General features: G+C 36.3%; 1 long non-coding RNA gene across 1 annotated transcript; it reads right to left on the reverse strand.

Moving 5' to 3' along the window:
• Positions 1 to 1,397: 1,397 nt before the first annotated feature.
• Positions 1,398 to 2,531, reverse strand: LOC149650610 (uncharacterized). Its single transcript, XR_016371524.1, has 3 exons — positions 1,838 to 2,531; positions 1,596 to 1,772; positions 1,398 to 1,530 (listed from the first exon to the last, which is right to left on the reverse strand). It is a non-coding gene; the product is annotated as an uncharacterized LOC149650610 (long non-coding RNA).
• Between the last annotated feature and the right edge of the window lie 17,786 nt (positions 2,532 to 20,317).

Below are 20,317 nucleotides of genomic sequence, written 5' to 3' on the forward strand. Positions count from 1 at the left end.
GATTGGTAGGGTGGGGAATAAAGCGACACTAGCCACCTAACGGCGGACGGGGAAGCTAAAAATAAAAATGTTCTGTTTTTTTTTTGTTTTTTATTTTTTTCGTATACAAATTATTGAAAAAAGGCGGGAAATTCAAGTTGCAACTTTCATATTTTTAAAACTTAAAGCTTTTGGCGTTGTTAAAAAGGATAATCGGTAAGTGGAAAGTGAATTGTACTAATCAGTAAAACTGTTTAGAATGTCTTTTTGAACATTTTTAATGCAATAAAAACCTGAAATTGATTAAATATCTCATTTAATGAGTAGGCTTAGAAATGGTTAAAGTTTGTGCCGTTACTGACTGCAAAAGCCTTTCAACAACAAATAAAATATCATTTCACAGGCATGTTGGTTGCTATTTTTCTAAATATGAAATAATTTATACTCGTTGCTTTCATGTAATTAAGATTTCCACAATTAAACCAACGGTTATGTCATAAATGGCTCGCGGCTAAAAAAACCGTTGGACTTAGTGCCGGGCAAAAACCATTTTGTTTGCGGTAATCACTTTCAGGAAAGTGATTTTCGTGTACGCAAAGACAGAAAACCTTCTTTGTTTCATTTAATATTTAATGAAGCCGGTTCACAAGTATACATAACAATTGAATAACATATTAAGTTCGGAATGTCAGTACATAGTATGTAACATAATAGCGCACCTGTGGCAAATCGGGCACGAGACATTCGCAGAAACCACACATTGCCAGTGCATTGCCTAGTACAATACCCACCCAACATCGCGCAACAGAGTCTTCATCATCGATCGCAGATTTTCTGTTCTTTACCCACGAAGTAGAAGTCTGTACATCAGCCGTCCACAACGTCGAAGTACATATCTTGAAAAGTAATAATATAATTAAAATAATAATAATTAAGACCCAGCTTGGTTAATAATATATTATTTGCAATGGGAAGTCTGCGGAGATTTTTGACCACAATTAATTAATTGAGGCTGAATCAAGTGAAATGATCGATGATGTGGGAGGTAATCCTACAATTGATGACCTAGGAAACACCATGGATGTACAAGAACCTGATGGGGTTCATGATTAACAAGACTTAAAACAAATATAATCATGTAGGTGGCTGAGCTACGAGTAATAATTACGATCTCAGTGCATACAGTAGGTTTTTTCCGCGGTTTTTAAGACATATTTCAGGAGGCACAGTACCTGTGATTCGCCATCAGTTCATAAAAAAAAGAAACACGTGAGGTTTGAAAAATCAATTATCTAAAACATACCTAACAATATTAAATTCTTCGCCGTGAAATTTACTTTCCACTAAACAGAAATCTAGTCAAACATCCATGCATTTGATGGCGCTTCAATATGCACTACAAAAAGAAAAAAACTCTTCGATAAAAGCTCAAGGTCGCTCACCAAACACGACGGCGAAAGAATTTAAAACTTTCTTGCCTCAATGAAGTGAGGAAGCAAAATCTTCTTTTAGAAGAAAATGCGATGGATATTCAAGAGCGCTTTGGACCAACTGCGAAAGAAATGTTTAAACTTTTACGACATTCAGGAGTGAAAAATCCAACAAAACAAAAATACCCTCAGTTAATTCGAAGCTTTGCCTTGACGGTCCACTTTCATTCGCCCAAAGCGTATGAATATTTGAGGAAAACGCTTTGTTTGCCCCACCCAAACACTTTACGTGAATGGGTAAATAAAATTGATGGCCAACCTGGTTTCACTGCTAAAAGCTTTGCATACATCAAAAATGAGGTGCTAAAATCAAAACACCCGCTATTAATAGCGTTATCTTTGGATGAAATGTCCATCAAAAAACATACAGAATGGACAGGGAAAGAGTTCTCCGGTTACGTGAACTTGGGGTTAGGCCACAATGCCCAAGATTCTGACGAGATTGCAACATCGGCCTTAGTTTTCATGGCTGTATCAATAATTGGCCATTGGAAAGTGCCAGTCGGCGATTTCCTGCGGTTCACGGAACCCCTAGCTCTATGCTAAAAACTCTCGTAACTGAGTGTCTTTTCAATGTACACAAACTGGTGCCAAATTTTAATGCTCTTGTGTGTGATGGACTAAAAAGCAATATCACGATGGCTCAGTTACTTGGGGTTACCATCACAAAAGACGCCCTACAGAGCAGTTCCCCAAACCCAGGTACAATTGATATGGTCCTATATTCTATACTTTTCGCTTCGGACATAAACTATTCCCAACTATGTTATTTGTCCCCTTCCAGTGGATCCCAGTGAAAGAGTACACTTTCTTCTCGATGCATGCCACATGCGTAAACTGTTGAGAAATTTATGGGAGCATTATGGTGTTTTAATTGACCAACGCATGGCCGAAGTACACAAAACTAACACTTTCTAAATGGTTTTTCATTTTTGCTAATAATCTGCATAATTACTTAGCTAATTGACTGGGGGTACGTAGCCACCCTACATGCCTACCAAGCATACTAGGGTTTAACCTTGGCAAACAAGCTTTCCAAATTCCATATTAATTTCAAGAGTCAAAAAATGAAAGTGAACTTAGCAGCGCAAACCAGAAGTAGCTCCTAGCAAAGGGAATTGAGTTTCTGAGAAGGGAGGGGATCCAGTATACCAAGGCAGTGCCCCAACATCAAGATTTATATTATCCATTGATAGGTACTACTTACACTTCATTGTCCAGTCTTGTAAACTTTGAGATGCAACTTCACTTTGTCTTGTATAGATTGTTTGATGTTTTAAATTCAAGAAACCCAATGGCTAAAGGCAGCAATCCGACCTTCCAACCTAGATATTACAAAAAGGGATCTATTAAAGATGAAGGAACTGTTGTTAAATTTGACAGATATAGAAGGCAACTTAATTCTAGAAAGCCCAAGAAAAACAGCCATTTTGGGATTCACACTCGCCATTCACAGTGTGTTGGATATTGCGGAGAAATATGTTGCTCCCAATGACGCACCACTGAAGTATAATGTTAAATAAACTAAAGCTCTCATGATCAATGTCAAACTTTTTTTTATTTCTAGCTTAACACATAAGTTTTGAGCCAATTTTAGGATTACAAGTGGGGACCTAAACCGTCTTCCTACCTTATATCTGGGGACATTTGTGTATAAATTATTAGATTTTGAATTAGTGTCAAAGCCTATAAGGTTCCATCAAGTATTTCAAGATCTTTTGTAACACTCGAAAAATTTACAAGTGGGGACCTTAACTGTAATTTCAACAGACAAGTGGGGTCTATTAAACACACTTTTTCTAATTTCATGTATATTATAATTTTATAATTAAAATTTTGATTATTATAATGAAATTTAGGTAATTGGACCTATATCTAGCTCAAAACTTAAGTTTTGAGCTAATTTCAGGTTTACAAGTGGGGACCTAAACCGTCTTCCTACCATATATCTAGGGACATTTGTGTATAAATTATTAAATTTAGAATAATTGTCAAAGGCTTTATGTTTCCATCAACTATATAAAAATACTTTTTAACACTCGAAAAATTTACAAGTGGGGACCTTCGCTGTCATTTCAACAGACAAGGGGGGTCTTTTATACACACATTTTCTAATTACATGCATAATTTTCTTTTGTAATTAAAATATTGATTGTTATGATGAAATTTACTAAATAGAATCTTTATGGTTCCTTCAAGTATTTCAAGATATTTTTTAAAACTTGAAAATTTTACAAGTGGGGACCTTCGCTGTCATTTTAACGGACAAGTGGGGTCGTTAAAATACATGTTTTCAAAATTCATTTTAATTCACTTTTTTAATTAAAATATTGATAATTATGATGAAATTTACATTATAAGTAACGTTAGTCCCATTTTAATATGTGGGGAACTTGGCCATCTTTTTAATATACATCTGGGGACATTTAGTTACTTCAATCGAGTTAATTAATGTTTTAAATGCAGTTAATTTAATGACGCATAAAGAATTAGGAAAAGTAGTTTTCGTACGTCAAGTGTAATTAAGTTTTGATAAATTCACCGTTCGGTCTGTGAGATACAAGATTTTAATATTGTTATCGCTGAATAATATATATTTTTTATTTCTAAAGAAGTGACATCTATCTGTGCTTATTGTAATGAAAACCCATTTTTGAGCCCCCACATGTACGCCGAAGAGACCATATGGTCCTCATTTCGTACAACTGGGGACCCGGTTGTGTGAAAACCTCTGGCGACATCTCTCGGATATGTGTTAATTTCCAGGGTCCCCACTTGTAATGTGAAAAACCCAAGAACCTTACAAGTGGGGACTTTTTTAAAACAATTAATATGGGCTCTAATTAGTCTAATTATATCATTTATCTAATTACTTACATGTGAGGACTTTAAAATGTCCCCACATGTAAGTCGGGTCCCCACTATGTGGGAGAAAAGATTGTCAGAATCCCCACTTGTCAATCGTATGCAGACGCACCCAGACACACACACGGACACACACGATCGTTACAGAACCTCTCCGTGACATACGTCACTCGGAGAGGTAAAAACTGTCTTAGTAGTCAAAGACGGAAAAAGTAAATGATAAGTGTAGAAAATTAATTGCTTGAAGTACAGATATTCAAACTTTCATTTCTGAAGACACGATCATATAACATCAATTATTAGAAAACATTTCTAAGTATTTTTCACCAATACGAAAGTTTCTATTGCCTTCATCGAGTGAAGTCGCTCTGTTTTATTGCTCCACTAAGCCTTAACCCGCGGTTCTCTAGTTTTACTGCAGCAGATCGTATGTCAAAGGCCTAAGCCTAGGCCTAGTTGACGTTATTATATTTATATTTTACCTTTAAAATTAACGATAGATCTAATTTGATCTTAAATTTTATTTGACGAATTTTATGCTTAAATTTACGGCTACAAAGCTGTGCATTTCGATATTGACGATTACAGTTTATTAAACAGACAATAATCATGAGCGGCTAAATGTGCGCCTGTTTTTGTTATTATCAAGGTTAGTCAACTGAATAAATTGCCTCTTTTCCAAAATGTTACTAAATTTTGAATGTTTTTACCTCAAAATATTGGTGTTTTTCAAATTATTGCTAATTAGCTTGTTTATTGTCACCGTTTTCCACAATATTGTTTTTTTACGCCATTTCTACCCTAAAAAGCGCCGCTTTTTTAGCCACTCGTCAATAATCCGGTACCCTTAGTTCCGGATCCATACGCACGAGACAAAAATTCTGCCTAACTACTGGTTGCAATTTTGATCGTAGAGATGAAAAATAGAGTCGGACACCCTTGGTAACGTAGGATCACTGTTTACAGTATTTTCACTACTCTTGTGTTTAAATTAAGGCCTCAGAAGTGGAGAGATTCTTTCTGCGTGAAACCTGAAGAGATAATCTGAACAAATCAAATGCTTAGTAAAAAAGTTAAAGACCTCCATTTCTGAGGAATTGCATACTCTTCGCAAAGAAACAAAGGACGACATTGCTAATATTCTAAAATAATTTAAACTAGCCCCCACTTCAAAAGAAGTATCAAACCAACTATCTGCTCTGAGCGACAGTTACACTACCATGTACAATATCTTTCTTAGAAGAAAACCCAGAGAAAATGAAACATAACATCTTTGCAAATTTGAAAGGAAATTTGAGACTGAACAATGTGCTACTTCAGAAAGCTTTACAGTTCTTGAAAAGAAATTAGACCATCACCCGCAAGATCTGGAAAACATAGCCGATATCGTTGTAATAGATAAAACGGAAACAGCGCCATAATAGCCAGTACATAAAAAAACCTATAAATTAAAGGGGATAAAGAGGCCTGGGCACAATGCCCGAAGACAAACTTAGCAACTGCAAAATTAAGACGTATCCTAGCTCTAATGACTTTTCTATAGGGAACTGCGCAAAAAACCTTTACAATTTTCTTGCTAAAGAAGCTAGATTCTACCACTAATCAAAGCCTCCATTTCCGAACATCTTCTACTCCTGACGAAGTCCTTCAACCAAAAAACTGGCCCCAAGGTGTATCATGCGACAAGCTAGGTAGCAAAATGGCTAATCCCAAAATTTGAGAAATAAATACAAACGAAGGAGGACTGGTCCTTTCAAACGATCAAAAATGAAATATTTTATACCTAACTGTGATAAAACAGTCACTGTGGAAGATATTAAAGAACATCTGTGTGATATTGGAATAACGGTCATTTTTACTATAACACCTCCATCAAAGCATTCAAGCTGGACTCAAATTTCTATCGTTGAAAGTGAAAGTCTCCATGATAATACACTTGATCTAAAAAACTGGCCAAACCCTATACGAGTTCGTCGATATAGGGAAAGACCAAATGCAAAGAATTGACTGCGACATTCTTCGATACTGAGCCCCTTTGAAATATCTTGAAATAGTAACAGCAACCTTGATGGACGTATTAAAGGCTTATATATCACGCTTGTCAACGTAAGGAGCCTAAACGTCCACACTACTGACATTGCTAATATTCTATTTAGCAATGACATTGATGTATTAACGATTTTAAAAATATGGCTGAATCCCCTTATGCCAGACATACTTTTTGCTATTAATGGTTATACATTGATTAGAAAAAATATATCGGGCAAACGTGGTGGTGGCATCGCCATTCATTTTAAAGACCGCCTTAGAATATATGAGAGACTATCTCTTATGAACAACCGGAAACTTCTTCGCTTGAATTTTTTTTTTGGTTTTCCCTTTATGAAAAAACTCGAAACCAGTACATATTTTCTGTTGCTACTGTCCACCACACCTAGACTATAAAACTACGTTTGTGGATCTTGGACAAAGGTGGCGCCAGGGGCAGGCGACAAAGGATATAGCCTACTTTTCTTTTCACTTTGGGGGCCTATAAACGCCATTTAGGGCCTCTTAATGTAAAATATTTGGGCCCTTGCGCTGGACCACTAACCTTGAGAAGGGAAATTATTAAAACCTATTGTTTATTCAGAAAAAAGGGTGTAGAAAATTACGCTTCAACATAAATGTTGCCTTCATAAGTCTAAAGGATTGTCCATAAACTACGTCAGACTCATGGCGGAGGGGTTTCTAAATTTGTGACTGACCGTGACAACGGGATCTTCGATGCGTGACGTCACATTTAACATCAATTTTGTTACGAAGTCAGTAAGAGGCTGATTAGCTCACTTTCGTTATAAAAGAAAAAAAATACAATATTCTACCTGGGAACGACCACTACGATAATTTACCAAATTTTTTATTCCATCATCGCTTAAATAGTAGAAAATTTAAGCAATGATCTCCTACTTACGCCTACTTGTAGCCAATTTAAAACAAACTTACCAGTTCACTGCAGAAATTAGGTAGCTACACGTACGTTTAGTCGGTAATTTTAATAACAGCCTCACCACCAAGAGCAAATGTTCACGGATATAGGCATGAGCGTTATGATCCTCTTAAAGCTCGAGCAGGTTCTACAACACATCGTTCCCTACAAGACATACTACTAAGAATAATAAAATCTGCGAACCAAAAAAACAAATTACCTATCGACTTTCAATCATAAATGTTCTTAAAGATTCCTATAGAGACTCTAGGGGTCTTGTACAGTTGTTGGATGGCTCCGAGTTACTTTCAATCCTAATTGGCTAGAAACATTTTCTATTTGTGATCATAGAAACGGAAATTAATTAATAAAAGTCAATTGAAGGATCTAAATTTTATAAGAGAACAACGAAAAACGGAAGGAAGAAAAGTTCCAGAAAGAATGGTTCACTAGTAAAATTTGTTTGGTGGATAAACGGGGCTACCAGTCTTAAAGATTTCAAGGGTGCGATCACCTTTATTGTAAATAATGTATAAAAGAGAACTTCACCCTTCAAATTAAAGAGGAAAATGTTAAACGCTTAACTTGTCCAGAAGTCAAATGTTCAACGCCAGCTCTTCCACAAGAAAGTAAAACATCTGAATTCTAATTTCCTCAATAACGACAGTAAAAATTATCGTTATTATTAAAATTTAAGGTTTTGGAATTGGTTGAAAAAGAATTTTATGATCCATATGACGAAATATTGTTGGAATTAAGCCTCTCGCAATGGAGAGATCTAACTAGATGTCCTAGATGCCAGTGTTTTGTCGCTATTGAACCTGTCGTCCAAGCTGCGGTTTGTACAGCGTGCGAATACCCTTTTTGTGTCTTTCGCAAAGTGACATATCATGGTTTAGAGAAGGTAAATGCAGCTGAACCCTACATTGAAGATAATTTACTTTTTAACATATATCAGAGGAAAGAAAAAAATCAGAGGTCAATACTTAAAGGGGTCAAAGAATGTTAGAAGGAATATGGAAAAAAGTATGGGATTGAGTTATTGAAACTGATTAACGAGTGTTTGTCGGATGATTGGGTGTAGTCAAATTGTAAAACGTGTCCTCTTTGTAGTGCTACTATTGAAGTTAATTTCTTATATTATTGTCAGGCTATTTTTCCAGCAAAAATAATTGATTTTTTTCATACAGAGAAGTGATGGCTGCAACAAAATGGTGTGTTGGACGTGTAACACAGCTTTTTGTTGGCTCTGTAATAGGCGATTAAATCTTGATGACACGTATATGCTGTAACGGATTAGATGTCCGTTCCGTTGACAAGGGCGTTCAGTCAATCCTTATAAAGGAGGACCGTCGTCACAATGCTAAGTGTTAAAATCATATTACCCAGGTTCTTCTTGGTTGTGCCGCTATCGGATATCCGTGGTTGGAGCCTAACTTTACCCTTAACTTTTATTAGGAGACATATTGATAAATCAAACACTCTTTGACTTTTATTAACGTAAACTAAAATAAAAGTTAAAATCATAATTGAAGAGAGTCTGAACCACGAGGTTCAGCAAATAATAACGACTACATTTTTCCCGGGTGTAAATGAGACTGCTCCTGTTACAACATAAAATTTCTCTTTTATATCTTCCCAGAGGGATGCTAACTCTTTTCCGCAAATTGAGAAGGGTTGCAACCGGAGATATGTGGGGTCGAGGTAGTTACAAGACGGCAGTGGACTGAGCATAAACCAGCGGTTTGAAATTTGAAGCTTCCGTTAACTGTCGTCTGCCACGGTAGGCCTAAACCGTTGCAATGCATTACAATGATCCCAGTTCTCCGTGTTTTGATCATTTGTTCATCGGAACGGCTGAATTGGTGAATGATAGAGATAGCGAGGACGAGTTTGAATTTGTGTTACTTTGAATAAAATTTAAAACCCAAAATTGTCTAACCATTGAATATTTTTGTAGAAAAAAGAGTATCAATTTCAGTTTGAACGTGAACTCACTAAGGCTAACATACGCGTAATACATATATTCCACCCATCTTTTATGTCATACATATATTCCACCCATCTTTTATAAGGCAAAATTCTTAGCATTATATTTTTCATTTTTCGACTTGAAAACGTCTAGTTTGATGCATTATGTATATGTTACGCTCTTCATTCTCCGTATCATTTCTGTTTATAATTTCTTATTATAATTCTCAATTAAATTAGGATTAAGATTCTGTTTTCAATTTCTATTTACAATTATCTAATTAAATTATATCTAAATAAAATACAACTTGGGTTCGTACTGGTAGTTGTGAAAACTTTTTACAAATCTTTGAATAACTTTCGTGTCGCTAACGTTAGACACCTGCAACTTTCAGGATATGGAATATGATTCTTTAGACACAATTTTTTCAGCCTTTTAACAGTTTTAAATTTTGCACAATATCCTTTTTCAAAAATCCCTAAGAGCACCCCAAATGTGAACAATCGCTGGTAAATGTAAATAGCCCAGGACTTTTAGGGTTTGACCTAGAACATTTGAACATAAAGATGAAAATTGGTACATGTGTTATTTTCGACTCAACAAAAAATATACTAAAAGTCCCCTGCTGTAGAGCGCGAGCTTTCGCCGCCATCTTGGAAAATGGCCGCCGGGAATGCCAGCTACAATGTATTCCACGTTCTTCTTCAAAAAATATGAAAATTAATACACATTATTATTGGAACCACTTGAACATCATGGCAAAATTTTATAGCTCTGTGTTCAATAGTTTGGCCGCCATATTGGAAAATGGCCGCCGTTAATGCTAGGTACAGTATATTTCACCATGTTGTTGGAAAATTATGAAAATTGATAGGTATTACAATCAGAGTTTTGTGAACCTCATAGTAAAATATTGAAGCCATTAATCGGATAGTTTGGCCGCCATTTTGGAAAATGGCCGCCATCAATGTCATTTAGTTACAGTATATGGTTCAAAAATTATGAAAATTGGTAATAATTATGTTGAAGACCGTCTAAGCATCATACTTGACTATTGAAGACGTGCTACAGATAGTTTGGGCGCCATCTTCGAAAATGACTGCTGGAAATGCTAAATATATTTCAAATATATAAATCTTTTTGAAATTCCTTTTTTGAATAGATGATTTTCATTAACGTAATGAACAAAAAAAAATGGATATCTCGAAGTCGAAATTATCGACGCCATCTTTAAAAATGGCCACATGAAAATCATAGCCCTAAATTCTGAAAGAAAGAAAAGTTATTCTAAGCTGTTATTCTCAACATGTTGATTAGAGAATATGATTTAATATGGGGTTTATACATTCTACTGTTGTTTAAGATTAGAATTTAGACAGATCTCTAGCATTTCATACATATTCATCGTCATCCTGAAGATTTTTCATAATAATTGCATGTCACAACCCTTGATTAGGCGCTACACATAGCTGGGGGCCTTATCAGCGCCCCTCCCCATCATATTCCAAATTGAACCTGCGGAACCGCCGTCATGGCACACGAGATCGGCCAGTGGGACCGACAAACGCCACTTGAGCAAGTGACAGAAGCTGGACACCGTCAGCGGCGAGCCCAGTCAGAGGGTGGTGGGTGACAGGGAAGGATTAAAGCAGCAGAAGGCTCGAGGGGACGGGGGAGTTCTCTCCAAGCACAAAAGTGCCATACGGCTCAAAACAAATAGTGTATCCACGACCCCTAGAGGCTTGCCAATAGCGGGGGCGAGCCAAGGCAGCACCTGGGTGGGGCCGAAACGGCCCAGCAAAACCTTCACGGAATGGGGCAAGGAACGGTCTGAACCAAGGGTGAACCCAAGGAACTCCCGAACCGTCACACCAAACTCGGGCCCCCTCCGCCACGACAAGCCCTTTGAATTAAAAAGGTTAAGAGAACACTTCTTTCATTTACGTGCTGTAATTGGGTGTGGTTATGATAAGGCGTGGTTTAAAGTAATGACAGATAATCAACATATTACAAATTTGTTGCGTTTTTTAATGACCATATTGCATCTAGGGAAGCCATAGCTGCTGCCGAAGAGAGATTTCTTTTCGCTTTTTTTAGGGTGATAACTGACACGTCACGCTTCATTTATGTAGATATTACACGTATAATGGAACCGTTGCCACATATACTGTCAAGTCCTCATTTGATCTCGCTAAGCTTCATCCAACGACCGACACCGCAAAACTACATTCTTTCCGAGCGTATCTTCAAGTCCAACAACAGCTAGGAAACGATTTAATCCCGAACAGTGGGGATTGTTTCGCGATCACGAAAGTCGAAGACCCATTCACACCATTCTCCTTCCGGCATCAGATGAACTTAATCCACTCATTATTTGTACCTACAGTCTGCAGAACATCTTGTATAAAGAACTGTGAATGTAGACGATCTGGATTAGCTTGCTGGGCAATGTGTGGTCATTGTCAAGGTATAAGCCGTAATAAAGAATCTTCAGGAGGACGAGAAATATGAACGAAATGTAAAAAATGTGTCTTAAAACTAATCCTTAACGACACTAGAATGTATATACCACATATAAAACGGTTTTTCATAACCAAAATCCGAGTAATATGGCTTTCCTTTTCTTTTTTCCAGATTTTAGGATAGTAATATCTCAGCGACCATTTCTGAAGATGGGTCGATTTATTTTTATGGCGTTTTATACGTTCATGAAAATCATCTACTCATTAAAAAATATAGAAAAAAATTATATATCGGTAATATATTTGGCACTTCGAGCAGTCATTTTCGAAGATGGCGCCCAAACTATCAGTAGCACGTCTTCAATATTCAAGTATGATATTTAGACGGTCTTCAACATAATAATTACCAATTTTCATAATTTTTGAACCATATACTGTATCTAAACGGCATTGATGGCGGCCATTTTCCAACATGGCGGCCAAACTATATGACTAATGGCTTCAATATTTTACTATGAGGTTCACACAGCTCTGATTATAATGCCTATCAGTTTTCATAATTTTCCAACAACATGGTGAAATATACTGTACCTAGCATTCACGGCGGCCATTTTCCAATATGGCGACCAAACTATTGAACACAGAGTTGTAAAATTTTGCCATGATGTTCATGTGGTTCCAATCATAATGTGTACCAATTTTCATAATTTTTGACGAAGAAGGTGGAATACATTGTAGCTGTAATTCCCGGGGGCCATTTTCCAAGATGGCGGCGAAAGCTCGCGCTCTACAGCAGGGGACTTTTAGTATATTTTTTGTTGGGTCAAAAAAAACACATGTACCAATTTTCATCTTTATGTTCAAATGTTCTAGGTCAAGCCCTTTTTTGGCCTATCTGTCCTGGCCTAAAACTCCCTGATCCTAAATAGTAAACAAGAACACAAATGTTGATCAAATTGGAGGAATGAAATAGGCCCTTGGAAAATAGGTACCAATAATTAGGGCCTAGATTCAAGCACCTAGATTAAAGTTTACGCCAATTTGATAAGTGATAATATTATAATACTGTTTAAAAAGTTGTAAAACCCAGAATATTATCTCTCCGAGTCAAGAGGTCTACTACTACAAACTTATTTACCTAGTTATGGAATTATTTCTCTTTTTTTGAAGTAAAAATTTACGAATTATTGAAGCAGTATTCCAAGCATTGCGAATATACAGTAAGGCAGACGACATTTTACATCAAATAAGGATAAATCTTGGACACATGTAAATCAGAAAATGGGGAAAAGAACAGGAAATGAAGTGTATAAATTTTGGAGAGATATAACCTTTATGTGTTTAAAGGCCCAATTGTCTACGCTTCAGCTGTTTACCCAATATACTCAATTACTCATAGCTACATTCACAACTGGTTTGCAGCGTAAACACTATCGTCTTGTCTCACCTCAACAATGTTCTTAGTTTGCCAACATGCGTGTTAAGGTTAAATAACACCATAGCTGATTTGTGGCTAGACGCACTGAAAGTCTTGCGCACCATAAAAAGAATGAAAACTCCGTAGCTAATACCCGTTTACCATTAGCCATTTCACTGGTCTAATTGCCACCATGATCTTTTCTTCTATTATAATATCTACACCTGATTATTTAAACCCGTATTTACCTTTCGGCTCACTCTGAACCGTTAATGTCTCTTCAATACAGACACGAAAATCAACACCCATAGTTTACTACACCTTGGGCCTCAATTATTTACTCTTTAGTTCACTAGGCCTATTACGGATAATAATTGATTAACCGTCAGAGTGTAAGCCTTAGCGTTCTTCTTGATGTCACTAAAGCAAGGATTATTCTATATTCAGATGTAGTATAGCTTAAGTAATATATAAACAGCCATTTCAAATTATAATATTAAAAAATGTCCTTGGAATATCAAAATGAAACAGACCTTTCAAGTTACAAAACTACTAAAGGCATCGTAATTACTAAAAATACTTCCACATATTCACTTTATATTATGGAAAAAGGGAATATTAAGGTTCTGTATGATTTTTTAACACATCAACACAAGTCTAACTGCTAACGCAACGCACTAGTGTAACAATGGACAGACACACAAAGACAATAACATAGACTGCTTTTTAACTCTTTCCGTATTAATTTTGAGTTGAGAAACAAGATTATCTTAAATATTAAAATAAATATAATTAATATTAAATATTTTCTTCGTTAGTTGTTCGCCTTATTGAGCAATACATCGTTTTGATAAAGAGCAATTAAACATTCTTGAGAGACTTGACTAATATTGGCGTTTGAAATGACGCATACGCCGGTTGCTTCGCCTTACTCAAACAGGTAGTATATAAGGGTGTCGAACTACAGTTAAAAGCAAGAACAACCGCAATTGCGAAAACCTTTGGTGGACAACACACCCTAGGGAGGCTAGACGTTTCTCGTAACCCTAGCTGATCGCCGCGAATGTCTTAAACCAAACGATGACGATAGAGTTAGAAGCCAACGAGACAGATTGGTGTCTATGTGGAATAGACGGAAGACCAGTAGATGGTGGTGTTTAGAAGCCAGTATGTACAGACTGGTGTCCGTGTGGGATGGACAAGGACCAGAAGATGGTGGTGATTAGAAGCCAGTATGTACAGACTGGTGTCCGTGTGGGATGGACGAAGACCAAAAGATGGTGGTGATTAGAAGCCAGTAAGAACAGACTCGTGTCCGTGTGGGATGGACAAAGACCAGAAGATGGTGGTGTGAGAACTCAAGTAGAGGAGCCATTTCCGTGACTGTGAAAGCAGTTCGGAAATGGCGAACACGTTTGCTCCGATTTGGAAACTGCGAACGCGGTCACGTGGGTGTAACAACAGACACACACGATCGTTACAGAACCTCTCCGTGACATACGTCACTCGGAGACATAAAAACAACACCTGAGTCAAAATGCTCTTTAATTTGTTGTGAAGTCACAATTTATTCAGTCCCTAGCATAACAGCTGACTCAGTTTCGACTTTCCTGCCCAAAACGTAGTGGTAGCTACGGCCCTCTAACGACTAAATTGACAACATTATTAAAGGCGCGAAATTTGAGTCTTATTTTGAGTTAATAATGTCTTTTAAAGTTAATATTTTCCGAACGAAGGTTGTTTACACCACAGTTACGTTCTATTTTTTTTGTTAAATGGCTTAAAAAGGATTCTAATTAACCTTGAAACGTCGTGTTCACATTTGCCATTTTTACTTTGTTTATTCCAACTCCATTTATAAATCGAAACCAGACATTTTAATATCAAATTTATTGCTAAAACCGTGATCTATCTGATGGTTAAAAGTTTCTTATCGTGGGATTATTGTAGCTTTTGCTAAACCTTATTCCCCGATGGTATTGTTTTAAGAAACCCCAAAAAATGGCATAAACTTAAGATGATTTGTCCAAGTTGGTGTGTATATTGGTCCTTATTTTTCATCGACGTGTTCCTACAATTTTAAGATCTTTTTATCGTAATCCTCGATATTAAATTTACACATTTAGCCCTTATAAAAGGCATTCTAGCCGCCCAAAAATTTGTTACAAAATTTTAAATAAAAAGTGTTCACATATAGAATCGTTCACATTTACCCTAGAGTTCTAATTAGATAATAAAGATTTCAAAAAATGATAAAATATAGAAATCTCGATAATTAAAAATTTATTAAGTTATAATACTTCTTATTAACTTATTATTATTATTATTGATGAGGCGGGGCTCACGCCCTAGCACCGATGCCAAAGGCATATTGTGCAACCTCATAATCAGGCCTTGAATAGGCCCGTAGCCGCAGCGTAGCGAAGAATTCGCTCCACCGTAAAAGAGGAGACCCGCGAGGGCTCCACAGTGTGTAAATCAAAATGTTCTAGTCTAAGCGAGGCGAAGAAGTCGCACTCGCAAAGTACGTGAGCGGATGTTTCTTCCTTCTCCTGGCACGACCTGCAGAGGGGGTTATTAACTTAGACATGAGCGGTCATTATTCCAGCGGGACATTTATAGTTTATGTTATTTATACTAGATACGGTAAAAGGGTGCACAAAGCAGTAATATTAGAAGCAGCCTGGGAAATAGGAAATTTTTTTAAACTAGTCCTTGGGACCAGTGACCCCCCAGTGTCCGACATAATAAACTAGTCTCCGGACTGGTCCCTGCCATTGTTCGCCTATATATTGGCAATGAATAAACTGGTCGCGAGGACCAGTAACCCCCATTTCCTAAATTTAAAAACTAGTCCAAGCAATGAATAAACTGGTTTTGGAGCAGAGGAATTGTGCTATTTCCCAGACCGATTAGAAGAATGGTGTGTTGGTCTTATTTCCCAAGAATTAGAGTTAATGGTACTCTAAGACGCAATATTAACGACCGGATATAATAAAATAATCTTACTTAGTTTTTCCAAACCTTAAGCTGACCTTAAGCATTATAAACTTATATTTATTTTGTATATGTAAAATATCTTTAGTTGGTTAAACAACTTTGAGTAAAACACCCTCAAGTATTTTCACGAAGAGACATGCTACTTATTTAAAAATGGTTAGGCATAATTATTGGAAGTAAACACTTATAAATTATTTCTTTATAATCATTGACTTTTCTGAATTTCGAAAATAACAATATAGAAGAAATGATATACCGAAATGTCACTAAAACTATTCTAAACCAAATAATTGAAGTAAATGTTTACGAAGAAAACTTCGTGCAACAGGCACTTACGATAATCAATTTCCGAAATCGAATCAAACACCTGTACACACATACAAGTGTTTTTAAACATAGACGCTGAGTGCATGATACAACTCCGCTTAAAACTGATCCAATAATATTTGACTACAAATGGTTTTTTCTAGAAACTTTCAAACACTACGAAGTATTTAAAGAAATTGTATTAATGGATATAGATCTTTAACACAATCAATTAAGTAAAATCAACAAAAACTATGTTCAGAATTTATTTGTATATCAATAAGTATTTCATAAGTATGTTTAATGAGAATGACTTCCATAACTTATCACATTTAACATACAACGTAAAAATTCATATTGGAATGGCCAACAACATCAGGCATTCAAGAACGTACAAAATAAATGATTAACATATAGAACAAAAACGTTCGAAAACTTACCAAAGTTAAACAAAACGAAATACTCAAAGCGTACGAAAGCAAGGCTTATCTTACTAAAACGCTCTAGATGAAAAGATGAATTTCTTATAGGACCATCATGAACCTTTCTTACATAAGTAACTGGTAAGGGTTTACTGAGAAAGTATGATTTATCTTATTAAATTAGACGTTAGGTGACTCATGAAAAATACAGAAGCGTTTACACCATCAGAAATCTAGAGATAAAGAGAATGTACGATAGCAAGACTAAACTTACTTCATAAGGGTTTACCTGAGTCTTGAACCTTAAAAACGTTACATCAAAGTCTACCTACTACGGAAGCAAAACTTATATAACTTATCAAATATTTAGATATTAAATTGAACGTATTATCATTAAAATCATGTGTGTTTGAATTATTATCAAAATATTCTACCTCCCTTCAAATTCTGCCTCCCTTGAAAAATGTTAGAGGCTTAATTGATGTTTCAAAACCGGGTAGAGTGTTCAAAACCTTTTCAATACAGAAGTTAAAAATAGGTTTTTGGTTTTATCGATTCACATGCACAAGCGACCTAAATACCCGCAAGGAAAAAAGTCCCAGGGATAATCTGTCATTATTGAAATAGTAGAAGATCACACAGTCTCCAGACAAAATCCTCAAATAATTATTCCCCATAATAGTGAAAATACTATTTCCTCCAAATCACTTCAGTGATATAGAAGTGTAATAGAAAAGGCGTTGGACATTGAAACGAAGAATGTATAGTTCGAATTCACGAAGGTATGTGCATTTAATTTGACTTCATTTCATTCATATTAAGTGAAAAATAAGTTTAATGTTTTGAGCAATCTGCTAAATGTTTTTCAAATATTTAAAGATTTAAGTTCTTAAGCTCATAGTATAATTTTATTGCGCAATATTAAATCATTTAATTAGTTTGAATTATTTCTAAGCTAACCTTTACGTTAAAAAACCAAACTTTTAGCTAAGGAAACATTTGCGTAACGTTTAGCCAAGGCTACAATTACCTTACCTTCTACTATGCTAACATTTACCTAACCTTTCGCTATACGAGGCTAGCCTTCACCTAAGCCAAGTTAAACTTACATGAGGCTAGCCTTCACATAAGCTAAGTTAAACTTTCATGAGGCTAGGTAACCCTCACCCAAGCAAAGCTAACCTTCATCTAAGCTAAGGCAACATATTTAGCTAATTAGCTAACCTTTATCTTAGCTAAGCTTACCTTACCAGAGCTAAGCTAAAGCTTACCCAAGCTAAGTAAACCTTCATCTAAGGTAACAGTTAGATGAGCTTAACCTCATCTAACCACCAGAGAAATTATAAAAATAATTTTGAGCCACCCCGCTACGAAAGTTAAAGTCGGCGGAACGAAATTTTGGATGAAACTTAGGTATGATTACGCTAAAAAAATTTTAATTTGAACTAATTTTTTTCTAAGTTAAGAGGTTTTAATGCTCGCAAAATAGGCCAGGACAGATAGGCCAAAAAAGGGCTTGACCTAGAACATTTGAACATAAAGATGAAAATTGGTACATGTGTTGTTTTTGACCCAACAAAAAATATACTAAAAGTCCCCTGCTGTAGAGCGCGAGCTTTCTCCGCCATCTTGGAAAATGGCCGCCGTAAATTACAGCTACAATGTATTTCACGTTCTTCTTCAAAAATTATGAAAATTAGTACACATTATGATTGGAACCACATGAATATCATGTCAAAATTTTACAGCTCTGTGTAACAGTTTGGTCGCCATATTGGAAAATGGCCGCCGTGAATGCTAGGTATAGTATGTTTCACCATTTTGTTGGAAAATTATGAAAATTGATAGGTATTATAATCAGAGCTGTGTCAATCTCATAGTAAAATATTGAAGCCATTAGTCAGATAGTTTGGCCGCCATGTTGGAAAATGGCCGCCATCAATGCCATTTAGATTCAGTATATGGTTCAAAAATTATGAAAATTGGTAATTATGATGTTGAAGACTGTCTATACATCATACTTGAATATTGAAGACGTGCTACTGATGCTTTAAACGTCAGTTGTGAAATACGCCTTTGCCCATGCTTTGGTTGCGGTCGGCTTTATTATTAAGCCTCAACAGAGATAGATTTAATTTTAGAGGTAGGAGTAGAGAACGGTTAGCGTTTAATTCAGTCCGACTCATAGCCCAGTATAGAGACCCTCCCTCCAAAACGTAATAAAAAGTCAAAAATTTCAGATTGGCTCACTTAAACTACGTTTTGTAGACGTTGCTGACGGTAACGGTGAAAAATACCTAATACCATTTTTCTTCTGTCGCTATGACCCGCCTCTTCTTTCATACCCCTCCGTCCCGTGAAAGGGGGTCCGGGACTTTGACGCGCGCCCAGATTACTCTGTTCCCTAATTCTGCTTCTAAAATAAAAACACTTCAATGGTCTGACATTTGCGCTAAACGCGGGAGGCTATAGGCAACCCCAGGCTCCGTTTAGCGAAGCTCAATCGCTTTTCGAACATCCCTAGCATAGAAGCCATCTCCTCTGAAGTTGTTTCTTATATGGAATAGTCGAATATGCCTATTTCAAGGGATCTCGTGAAGCGCATATGCCATCATGAATGAGATTTTCACTAGGCTGCAATAAGTCGGGCTGAAGACCTAGACGTAATTAACGTTACGCCGTGCCTTGCTGTTAACAAAATTCTGGTGGCACGCTCCATGTCTCGCGCCACAATTGTCACATGGCGACAAAATTTTCTAGTCTCGCGATAAATTGATTTAACACGGAGCGTGCCAAGAGAAAATTGTTGATAAAAAGGCTAGGCGTTAGCGATTGGTCGCAGATCCTTATTTAAAATTATCCATGAAATTTCAAACTAATTGTCGTTTAAAAACCGTTCGGTGTTATTTCCTGGATGTTTCACTATGCAGATTGGTCTTATAGAAGAATCAATACAAGTTGGTAAAACCAAAATATTACCTCTCCGTGTCGAGAAGATTATATAAACTTAAGTATCCAATGAACACGTCGACCTTTTTGCCCTCATCCTTTCCCGCGCTTTGCGCTTCCGCATTTCATCCTTACTCTCAACATTATCTTCCTCCATTTTACATACAAAAATCAAATACTCACAAAAAGAAGCGCAAAAACCTGCTGGCTCTTTACAACCACTTAATTTGACTTAATATCCAATTCCCAACAACAATAATATACCGGTAGTTTAATTGACAACCTAATGGAATCGAAATTCTCATTAAGAATGGCTCCCGCGGATAAAAAAGGGCAATTTTCAACTAGGTGGGCGTTATCTCATTAGATTTGAAAAATATCATTTGTTTTTTTTACCAATGCCTAACCGTTTGGATTTTTTTAAAGCAATCTTAGCACCAAAAAATATTTTTTGATACAAAATAAATGTTTTATATTCTTATTAAGA

Source organism: Phalangium opilio, unplaced genomic scaffold, assembly GCF_054372755.1.
Source record: "Phalangium opilio isolate 3A_F unplaced genomic scaffold, DU_Popi_V2 ptg000085l_1, whole genome shotgun sequence".
In the NCBI taxonomy this organism is placed as follows: Eukaryota; Metazoa; Arthropoda; class Arachnida; order Opiliones; family Phalangiidae; genus Phalangium; species Phalangium opilio.